At 42.2% G+C, this 12,242-nt stretch overlaps 1 protein-coding gene across 1 annotated transcript in view; it reads left to right on the forward strand.

Annotated features, from left to right (window-relative positions):
• SPAG17 (sperm associated antigen 17) overlaps positions 1 to 12,242 on the forward strand; it is a 311,336-nt gene that overhangs the window by 161,664 nt on the left and 137,430 nt on the right. The gene's annotated exons all lie outside the window — the stretch shown is intronic.

The raw sequence follows: 12,242 nt of genomic DNA on the forward strand, positions 1-12,242 counted from the left end.
ATTATAATCCGGGCTGGTGCTTCCATAGGGCAAACTGGGCAACTGTCCAGGGCCCCCTAGGAACCTGGGCCCTTCTCACAAGGACGGTTACACAACACAGTGACCACACGTCTGTGGCAGATCTCCTGCCATTCATTTTCTTCTTTAAAGTGTCCGGGTGTTTAAACCTGTCTTTTCCTCTTCTCTGTATAAGGTAAATTTGGGATATTTCAGACAAAATAAAACACATCTAAAATTAGGGATTTTTTTGTTTTTTTTGCTTAAAGGACTATTGCGAAAAAATTGTAAATTTCCTATGTTGCAGTCACTAAAATCTGACAGATTTTGAACTAGTCCATCTCCTCATGGGGCATTCTCTGTATCTCCTTTTATTCTTTACAAAAGCAGTCCCTGGGGCGGATCATAGATTTAATCCAGCTTCCTTACTCCTTTGCTCTGTAATTTGGCAGTTGGACTGATCACTAGTTCAGGGCTTTTGTATATAAATAAAGAATCCCCCTATGAGGAGATAGACTATTGCAAAACCTGACAGATATGTTGGATTTTTATTACCTATTGTAAGTGACAGCAACATAAAAAATATAATAATAATTTATATTGCATTTTACACCACTGGGAGACATGTATGTTTATATGGATGTGTTTTAATGCTAATGTTTTGTGATCATTGTACTTTAAAGAGGAACTCCAGTGAAAATAATGTAATAAAAAAGTGCTTCATTTTTACAATAATTATGTATAAATGATTTAGTCAGTGTTTGCCCATTGTAAAATCTTTCCTCTCCCTGATTTACATTCTGACATTTATCACATGGTGACATTTTTACTGCTGGCAGGTGACGTCACTGGAAGGAGATGCTGCTTGCTTTTTTGGCAGTTGGGAACAGCTGTAACAGCTGTTATTTCCCACAATGCAACGAGGTTCACAGACAGGAAACTGCCAGGAGTACCATGGTCCTCAGAGTTTCCTGTGGGAGGGGTTTCACTCCAATATCAGCCATACAGCGCCCCCTGATGATCCATTTGTGAAAAGGAATAGATTTCTTATGGGAAAGGGGGTATCAGCTACTGATTTGGATGAAGCTCAACTCTTGGTCACGGTTTCTCTTTAACCATCTAAGCTTCCTGGACGTAAAAGTTACGTCCAGGAGGCCATGTGCGCTCCCGCGTGCTCCCGGCCGCGGATCGTTAGCCCAGGAATCAATCAATCGGGACATGGTGCCCGATGATTGATTCCTCTCCCCTGCAGAAAAAGTGACTGCTTCTCTCGGAAGCCTCGCTTTTTCTGCCTCTTGCATCCCCCTACGTCCCTCTAAGCGTACATGGTACGCTTAGAGTGACGTCATGTAAACCAACTCATGGCTGCCATCTTGTGGCCAAAAAGTAAAACTACATCCAAATGTAACAAAAAAATAAAAATGCACATATATTTACATAAAAAAATACTATGTACATACCCCCCTCCCAAAAATACCCACATAAAATGTTTAATAAAAACAAACAAAAAAAATTACAATAAAAAAAGTAAATATTTACCTAAGGGTCTAAACTTTTTAAATATCAATGTAAAGATGAAATATTTCTATTTTTTTTTTTTTTTATTATACGCTTGTAAATAGTGATGGATGCAAAACGGAAAAAATTCACTTGTATTTCCAAATAAAATATTGGCGCCATACATTGTGATAGGGACATAATTTAAATGGTGTAATAACCGGGACAAATGGACAAATACAATACGTGGGTTTTAATTATTGAGGCTTGTATTATTTTAAAACTATAATAGACGAAAACTCAGACATAATGATTTTTTTCAGTTTTTTCTTATTCTTCTTGTTAAAATGCATTTACAGTAAAGTGGCTCTTAGCAAAATGTCCCCCCCCCCCCAAAGAAAGCCTAATTGGTGGCTGAAAAAACAAGATATAGATCAGTTCATTGTGATAAGTAGTGATAAAGTTATAGGCTAATGAATGGCAGGTGAACATTGCTCGGATGCATAAAATGAAAACGACTGAAAGTTGAAGTGGTTAAAGGGACTCCGAGCAGTGCAGAAACTATGGAAAGATGCATATCATTTTAAAGCTCTCTTTCTCCTCTTTCCAATGATATATAATCTGCCGCCCTACGCCTTTTAGTTTTCGCTATTTTCGCGATTGAAATTGCCGTGGCCGCAATTTCGATCGCGAAAATAGAGAAACCTAAAAGGCGTAGGGTGACGATTTAGGGGTCGCCAGAAAGAGGAGAAAGAGAGCTTTAAAATGATATCCATCTTTCCATAGTTACATTGTGTTACACAGGGCGACTTTTCTCCAAAGTCAGCAGCTCCATTCAGCAGAAAAAGTCGCCCTGTGTAACACAATGTAACTATGGAAAGATGTATATCATTTTAAAGCTCTCTTTCTCCTCTTTCTGGCGACACCTAAATCGTCGCCCTACGCCTTTTAGTTTTTTCTTTTTTTTGCGATCGAAATCGCGGCCGCAGCAAATTCAATCGCGAAAATAGCGAAAACTAAAAGGCGTAGGGCGGCGGATTATATATCATTGGAAAGAGGAGAAAGAGAGCTTTAAAATAATATGCATCTTTCCATAGTTGCTGCACTGCTCGGAGTCCCTTTAAATACAATATTTCATGTCCTCATCCAAACTATAAAAAAAAATTGTCTACACTCGAGATCTTGGTGAATTCAGCTCCGATAGTTCACATTATTTATCACAGTTTATCAATCATTTTGGGGGCGCAGGTCATGGGAATTCTAGGATTAAACAGAAAGTCATTTTTGTTTTTTTTTTCCAACTGTTGGATTGACGTCTTATCAGTTATGTGAACAATAGCAAGCAACTTTTTCTGGTTGTTTCAACTTGTTTGATAATTGTGCTGCATAAAAGACCGCTGTTGAGCGTGTGAGTGGGGACTTGAGGCAGGAAGGGAATTGTGGGTCAGGCAGGCAGAGAGGACACTCCGTATAGTATCTATATTTCAGGATATAATGTAAGCAATGTCTGATCATAACAGGCTATTGGATATCAGCCTGGCGGGATGGAAAGCAATGCTGACATATTTCTGTGACCGGAGAACCAGCCAGCAGTGGGCGGAGCTCAGGAGGCAGTCAGCCAATCAGCTGCTGGGAGGGCAGAGACTGCAGAGCTCCAGTGTGCTCTGTGGATTTTAGTTATGGGTGGAGCAGTGGGCGGAGCTCAGGAGGCAGACAGCCAATCAGCTGCTGGGAGGGCAGAGGCTGCAGAGCTCCAGTGTGCTCTGTGGATTTTAGTTATGGGTGGAGCAGTAGGCGGAGCTCAGGAGACAGGTGGAGAATTGTTTGCCCGTGTTTAGAGAGTGGCCGGGCGATGATGAGGCACACTAGGCAGGCACACATTGCGTTGTCCTGATTATTAGGGCCCTTTATGAAGTGTTACGCTATGCCGACATCTACGTCTGTGCAATCGCTCCCTGGCGCAGCCTCTAATCCCCGTCATATGGAAGGAATTGGCCAGCTTCTCCCAGGCCTCAGTGGAAGGCAGATGTTCCCATCAGGGGGCCCCCAACATGGAAGCAGGAGGAGGGGGGACTGCGAATGGGAACTGTACATGAGCCAAAATTACACGTCTGATGGATGATATGATAATTATTAGCAGCATGAGAACCCCCACCAGACCCACAGCCCTCTGTCTGTCCTCCTAATGATTCTCTGCATGTCTATCTATCTATCTATCTATCTATCTATCTATCTATCTATCTATCTATCTATCTATCTCTCTCTATCTATCTCTCTCTCTCTATCTATCTATCTATCTATCTATCTATCTATCTATCTATCTATCCATATCTATCTATCTACAGTATCTATCTACAGTATCTATCTATCTATCTATCTATCTATCTATCTATCTATCTATCTACAGTATCTATCTATCTATCTATCTATCTATCTATCTATCTATCTATCTAACTACAGTATCTATCTATCTATCTATCTATCTATCTATCTATCTATCTATCTATCTATCTATCTATCTAACTACAGTATCTATCTATCTATCTATCTATCTATCTATCATCTAGCCATCCATATCTATCCATCCATCCATCCATCCATCTATATATCCATATCTGTCTATCTATCTATCTATCTATCTATCTATCTATCTATGTCTATCTATCTATCTATCTATCTATCTATGTCTATCTATCTATCTATCTATCTATCTATCTATCTATCTCTATCTATCCATATCTATCTATCTATCTATCTATCTATCTATCTATCTATCTATCTATCTGTCTGTCTGTCTGTCTGTCTGTCCATATCCATATCCATCTATCTATCTGTCTGTCCATATCTATCTATCTATCTATCTATCTATCTATCTATCTATCTATCTATCTATCTGTCTGTCTGTCTCTATCTCCTCTCTCTCTCTCTCTCTCTCTCTCTCTCTCTCTCTCTCTCTCTCTCTCTCTCTCTATCTATGTATCTACCCACCCCCTATCTATATTCTATCTCTCGATCTGTCAATCTCCTATCATGTCTGTCTATCTATCTATCTATCTATCTATCTATCTATCTATCTATCTATCTATCTATCTATCTATCTATCTCTATATATCTGTCTATGGCCCACATGTTCTGTTTAAAGGGAACCTGGGGTTGAGAGTGATATGGACGCTGCCATATTTATTTCCTTTTAAACAATGCCAGTTGCCCGGCAACCCTGTTGATTTTTATGGCATAAGTAGTGTCTGAGTCAAAACCCTGGAACAAGCATAAGGCTAATCCAGTAATACCTAAGTCAGCGGAGTCAGAGTATCTTATCTGAAAAACACAAGTGCAACCGCATACAAAAGCATAAATGCAAAAATGTCAACGCGATGAAAAACGCAGAAACGCACATGTCTTAAACCGCATGCTTTGCTGCAAGACACGTGAGCTCCCAGCCTAACCAAAAACCACAGCCAAAACTTTCTCCATCACACACTAAAGTTACAGCTCAGCTTCTGATACACTTTTATTTTTAGGTTTAGCTAATGTGGGGAGGGGTCACAGTCATGTTTTTATTGTTTTCTGTGCATTCCTTTAAGTGATTCCCACTCCATACCTCCCAACTTTTTGAGATGAGAAAGAGGGACACTTAAGCCACGCCCCTGATCACGCCCCTATCACACCCCCTAGTCACGCATACCATAAAGATTTCAAAAGAAAAAATATGTTGTTTTATAATTCAAACCACACTGGTCCTTTCTATCCGGTTCATTTTCCTTCATATTAACATTTTAAAATTAGTATTATATCAATTTAAACGATGGGAATAAAGTTTAGAGTCAATCAAACACAGGGGTGTAGCAATAGGGGTTGCAGAGGTTGCAAACGCATCGGGGCCCTTGGGCCAGAGGAACTCGGAAAGCCGAAGGGCCCTCCCTCAACTACAGTATTAGCTCTCTATTGGTCCTGTGCTCATAATAATCACTTCTCTAGATACTTTGAATAGTGGTGATCATGAATAAACTGTTTCCCATTCCCTTCTTGCACCTCTGACACTGTAGTTGCCATTGGCAGGTTATGGTGCGCCGTATCAATTGTTATGTATAGAGTGCTTGGGGGGGGGCCATTGTAAAACTTGCATCGGGGCCCACAGCTCCTTAGCTATGCCACTGATCAAACTTTTTTTGTAGATAAATATATATATTTGCATGGAAAGCGGGACAAATGAGGAGGAAAGAGGGACAGGGCTACCAAAGAGGGACAGTTGGGAGCTAAGCCGCTCACTTCCTATCTCTGATGACACAACAGGAAGTGAGCAAATTCTTCACAACAGGGCTACAAACAGATATAAAACCCCAGCAGATGTTCAGCCCCCTCTGTGTGAGGTCTGAGAGAAGGGGTCCTCGCCGCAGTGGCCTTGTAGGTGAGACCGGCAGATGGGGGTGTATCCAATGCTGGGGGTTCATCGATGGAATCGCCGGCAGATTGTTATCAAATCCTCCCTCTCGGATATTCTAACGGTCTGTCAGGAATCTGCGCTTGGCGGAGCGATCGGGATGAAAGCTCTTCACAGAAACAAATTGTACTCCGGCTGGCTGCTCTGAAAAACAAAACAGAAAATTAGAAACACATTTCTGAGCAAATTGTTTCTTGTTTGTGAACAGCGAGTGCAGCGTGATGTGGTTACAATCAGGGGGCCGGGGGATTAACTGACAGAGGGGAGTACAAGGTGCCGAGCTCTGCTGCACCCCGCCAATAAACAGCCCCCCACCCCCACCTAGCAACCACGCCATATGCTCCCACCACCGCCACAAACACTGTATGCTGAATACAACATCTTCTGCAGCACTTTACAGAGGACATAATCGTGTCACTGACTGTCCTCAGAGGAGCTCACACTCCAATCCTACCATCGTCATAGTCTAATGTCCTACCATATTATTATTATGTATTTATATAGCACTGACCTCTTCTGCAGCACATTACAGAGTACATAGTCATGTCACTGACTGTCCTCAGAGGAGCTCACACTCTAATCCTGCCATAGTCCTAGTCTAATGTCCTACCATATTATTATTATGTATTTATATAGCACTGACATCTCCTGCAGCACATTACAGAGTACATAGTCATGTCACTGACTGTCCTCAGAGGAGCTCACAGACTAATCCCACCATAGTCATAGTCTAATGTCCTACCATATTATTATTATGTATTTATATAGCACAACATCTTCTGCAGCACATTACAGAGTGCATAGTCATGTCACTGACTGTCCTCAGGGCAGCTCACACTCTAATCCTCCCATAGTCATAGTCTAATGTCCTACCATATTATAATAATGTATTTATATAGCACTGACATCTTCTGCAGCACATTACAGAGTACATAGTCATGTCACTGACTGTCCTCAGAGGAGCTCACACTCTAATCCTACCATAGTCATAGTCTAATGTCCTACCATATTATTATTATGTATTTATATAGCACAACATCTTCTGCAGCACATTACAGAGTGCATAGTCATGTCACTGACTGTCCTCAGGGCAGCTCACACTCTAATCCTCCCATAGTCATAGTCTAATGTCCTACCATATTATAATAATGTATTTATATAGCACTGACATCTTCTGCAGCACATTACAGAGTACATAGTCATGTCACTGACTGTCCTCAGAGGAGCTCACACTCTAATCCTACCATAGTCATAGTCTAATGTCCTACCATATTATTATTATGTATTTATATAGCACTGACATCTTCTGCAGCACATTACAGAGTACATAGTCATGTCACTGACTGTCCTCAGAGGAGCTCACACTCTAATCCCTACCATAGTCATAGTCTAATGTCCTGCCATATTATTATTATGTATTTATATAGCACTGACATCTTCTGCAGCACATTACAGAGTACATAATCATGTCACTGACTGTCCTCAGAGGAGCTCACACTCTAATCCTACCATAGTCATAGTCTAATGTCCTACCATATTATTATTATTATGTATTTATATAGCACTGACATCTTCTGCAGCACATTACAGAGTACATAGTCATGTCACTGACTGTCCTCAGAGGAGCTCACACTCTAATCCTACCATAGTCATAGTCTAATGTACTACCATATTATTATTATGTATTTATATAGCACTGACATCTCCTGCAACACATTACAGAGTACATAGTCATGTCACTGACTGTCCCTCAGAGGAGCTCACACTCTAATCCCTACCATAGTCATAGTGTAATGTCCTACCATATTATTATGTATTTATATAGCACTGACATCTTCTGCAGCACATTACAGAGTACATAGTCATGTCACTGACTGTCCTCAGAGGAGCTCACACTCTAATCCTACCATAGTCATAGTCTAATGTCCTACCATATTATTATTATGTATTTATATAGCACTGACACCTTCTGCAGCACATTACAGAGTACATAGTCATGTCAGTGACTGTCCTCAGAGGAGCTCACACTCTAATCATACCATAGTCATAGTCTAATGCCCTACCATATTATTATGTATTTATATAGCACTGACATCTTCTGCAGCACTTTACAGAGTACATAGTCATGTCACTGACTGTCCTCAGAGGAGCTCACAATCTAATCCTACCATATTCATAGTGTAATGTCCTACCATATTATTATTATGTATTTATATAGCACTGACATCTTCTGCAGCACTTTACAGAGTACATAGTCATGTCACTGACTGTCCTCAGAGGAGCTCACAATCTAATCCTACCATATTCATAGTGTAATGTCCTACCATATTATTATTATGCATTTATATAGCACTGACATCTTCTGCAGCACATTACAGAGTACATAGTCATGTCACTGACTGTCCTCAGAGGAGCTCACAATCTAATCCTACCATAGTCATAGTCTAATGTCCTCCCATATTATTATTATGTATTTATATAGCACTGACATCTTCTGCAGCACATTACAGAGTACATAGTCATATCACTGACTGTCCTCAGAGGAGCTCACACTCTAATCCCACCATAGTCATAGTCTAATGTCCCACCATATTATTATTATGTATTTATATAGCACTGACATCTTCTGCAGCACATTACAGAGTACATAGTCATGTCACTGACTGTCCTCAGAGGAGCTCACACTCTAATCCTACCATAGTCATAGGCTAATGTCCTACCATATTATTATTATGTATTTATATAGCACTGACATCTTCTGCAGCACATTGCAGAGTACATAGTCATGTCACTGACTGTCCTCAGAGGAGCTCACACTCTAATCCTACCATAGTCATAGGCTAATGTCCTACCATATTATTATTATGTATTTATATAGCACTGACATTTTCTGCAGCACATTACAGAGTACATAGTCATGTCACTGACTGTCCTCAGAGGAGCTCACAATCTGATCCTACCATAGTCATAGTCTAATGTCCTACCATATTATTATTATGTATTTATATAGCACTGACATCTTCTGCAGCACATTACAGAGTACATAGTCATGTCACTGACTGTCCGCAGAGGAGCTCACAATCGGATCCTACCATAGTCATAGTCTAATGTCCTACCATATTATTATTATGTATTTATATAGCACTGACATCTTCTGCAGCACATTACAGAGTACATAGTCACGTCACTGACTGTCCTCAGAGGAGCTCACAGTCTAATCCTACCATAGTCATATGTCCTACCATATTATTATTATTTATTTATATAGCACTGACATCTTCTGCAGCACTGTACAGAGTACATAGTCATGTCACTGACTATCCTCAGAGGAGCTCACAATCTAATCCTACCATAGTCATAGTCTAATGTCCTACCATAGTATTATTATTATGTATTTATATAGCACTGACATCTTCTGCAGCACTTTACAGAGTACATAGTCATGTCACTGACTGTCCTCAGAGGGGCTCACAATCTAACCTACCACAGTCATAGCCTAATGTCCTACCATATTATTATTATGTATTTATATAGCACTGACATCCTCTGCAGCACATTACAGAGTACATAGTCATGTCACTGACTGTCCTCAGAGGAGCTCACAATCTAATCCTGTCTATAGCTAATATGTGGTGGATGCCAGTTACTTGAATTTTCGTAGATGTGAAGAGAAAATAGAGTATCTGGAATCCATTTGGGGGGGGGGGGGGGACAGCAAGTGTGCAGAGCTGGGAACTCAGTAGTGTATAGATGTCACCAGAAGGGTCCCTAAGAGACAGAAGCATCCAGCAGGGGGAGGAGCCTCTGGTAATATGTGCAGCAGGTTTGCAGAGCTGGGAACTTAGGAGGGCATAGAACTCACCAGAATAGTCCCTTAGAGACTGAAGAATCTGGGGGGAGGAGAGTAACCCCTGGGAATGGGTGCAGCAGGTGTACAAAGCTGGGAACTCAGGAATGTAGAGATCTCCCGGTCAGAGTCTGAGAGGCAGTAGAAGCCATACATTTCCAGGCACCGCCACTAATATATAATATCTGGGCAGAGTAACCCTTTAGTACAGGAATAAACATCAGCTGCAGCCACACAAGTTTGCAGTTTATTCTGACCGGTCGGAGTTTTTGTTTTGCTGGTTTTGATGTTGGCAGGCCCCTGGTTAACCCCGCGGGTGCCGTATCGCCGCTCTCTGCAGCTGTCGATCTGGCGGCCTCCGGAGGTGTGGGGAAGTAGCGTGATTGGAGATTGGCAGGCGTCCTGATCAGTAATGCGATTGCACCGCGCTAACCTCTGGCAGGCGTCCCCGCGCAGCCGCCATCCTCCGCAGCAGAAATCGACACCACATGCAGCCGGGCCTAATTGCTACAAGGAAGGGAAGATGGTGTGGGGGGGGGGGGGGCTGTCAGGACGTTCACATCACCTCATTTATCCTCCGCTTATACGTATAACCCCCAAACTCTGCCCGGGAATAAAAAACAGCAACAAAGGTCGGGGGGGTCAGGACGAGATGAGAACCGTCCCCGGGGGGAATCTTAACCCGCCCCCCACCGGAGGAGAGACCCCCGCACCGGCCCCCACTGGTGGAGAGACCCCGACACCAACCCCCCGGCCCCCACCGGCGAAGGGACCCACCCCCGCCGGAGACCCCCCCGCACCACCGGAGGAGGGACCCCCACAGTGCCGCCAAGCATCCGTAAGCGGCTTTTTATTGGCGATTTTTTTCGATTATTTGAGTCATTTCACAGTAAATAAAGTGGATACAGGGCCCGGAGGAGACGCGGCCAGATGTTAGCGGCTTGTATGAAATTTGGTGGAAACACGCCGTAAAAAAAGGCCGAGCCGTAAAAGTCGAGCGCATAAAACGCGGGCCGGCCGTGCCACACATCTGGAGAGCGCAGCTGTCGTCACCCGCAGGAAACCCGATACCCTGATTTCACCCCAATTAGGCCGCAGCGCTGGGGAGCCGAGCCCAACGACCGCTCCGCTCCTCTAAACGGTAATTGGCTCGCTTTATAGCGGCAGAGCGCCCCCCCCAGGCTGCACCGCCATATTGCTGGCTGGATGCCCCCCCCCCCGCCTGATCATACTGAGGGGTCATCATTACCGGCAGGACAGGAGGACATTAACAGCTTAATGTCCGACTCATCCCTCGCTGGAGATACAGGCACACTGAGCAATGTGGGGTCTGCTTATTAATATGCACTCTGCAGAAATTACTACATTTACTGCTAATCTGCTGATTACCTGGTTCATGAAACTGCCAATCATCTGATCTCCAAATGCTGGCAGCCACTTTCATATGACTATGGTAGGATTAGAGTGTGAGCTCCTCTGAGGACAGTCAGTGACATGACTATGTACTCTGTAATGTGCTGCAGAAGATGTCAGTGCTATATAAATACATAATAATAATATGGTAGGACATTAGACTATGACTGTGGTAGGATTAGAGTGTGAGCTCCTCTGAGGACAGTCAGTGACTTGACTATGTACTCTGTAATGTGCTGCAGGAGATGCCAGTGCTATATAAATACATAATAATAATATGGTAGAACATTAGACTATGACTATGGTAGGATTAGAGTGTGAGCTCCTCTTGAGGACAGTCAGTGACATGACTATGTACTCTGTAATGTGCTGCAGAAGATGTCAGTGCTATATAAATACATAATAATAATATGGTAGGACATTAGACTATGACTATGGTAGGATTAGAGTGTGAGCTCCTCTGAGGACAGTCAGTGACATGACTATGTACTCTGTAAAGTGCTGCAGAAGATGTCAGTGCTGTATAAATACATAATAATATGGTAGGACATTAGTCTATGACTATGGTAGGATTAGACTGTGAGCTCCTCTGAGGACAGTCAGTGACATAACTATATACTCTGTAAAGTGCTGCAGAAGATGTCAGTGATATATAAATACATAATAATAATAATATGGTAAGACATTACACTATGATTATGCTAGAATTAGTTTGTGAGCTCCTCTGAGGACAGTCAGTGACATGACTATGTACTCTGTAATGTGCTGCAGAAGATGTCAGTGCTATATAAATACATAATAATAATATGGTAGGACATTACACTATGACTATGGTAAGGATTCGTTGTGAGCTTCTCTGAGGACAGTCAGTGACATGACTATGTACTCTGTAATGTGTTGCAGAAGATGTCAGTGCTATATAAATACTTAATAATAATATGGTAGGACATTAGACTATGACTATGGTGGGATTAGAGTGTGGGCTCCTCTGAGGGCAGTCAGTGACATGACTATGTACTCTGTAATGTGCTGCAGAAGATGTCAGTG

This window comes from Hyperolius riggenbachi, chromosome 2, assembly GCF_040937935.1.
Source record: "Hyperolius riggenbachi isolate aHypRig1 chromosome 2, aHypRig1.pri, whole genome shotgun sequence".
Taxonomy (NCBI): domain Eukaryota; kingdom Metazoa; phylum Chordata; class Amphibia; order Anura; family Hyperoliidae; genus Hyperolius; species Hyperolius riggenbachi.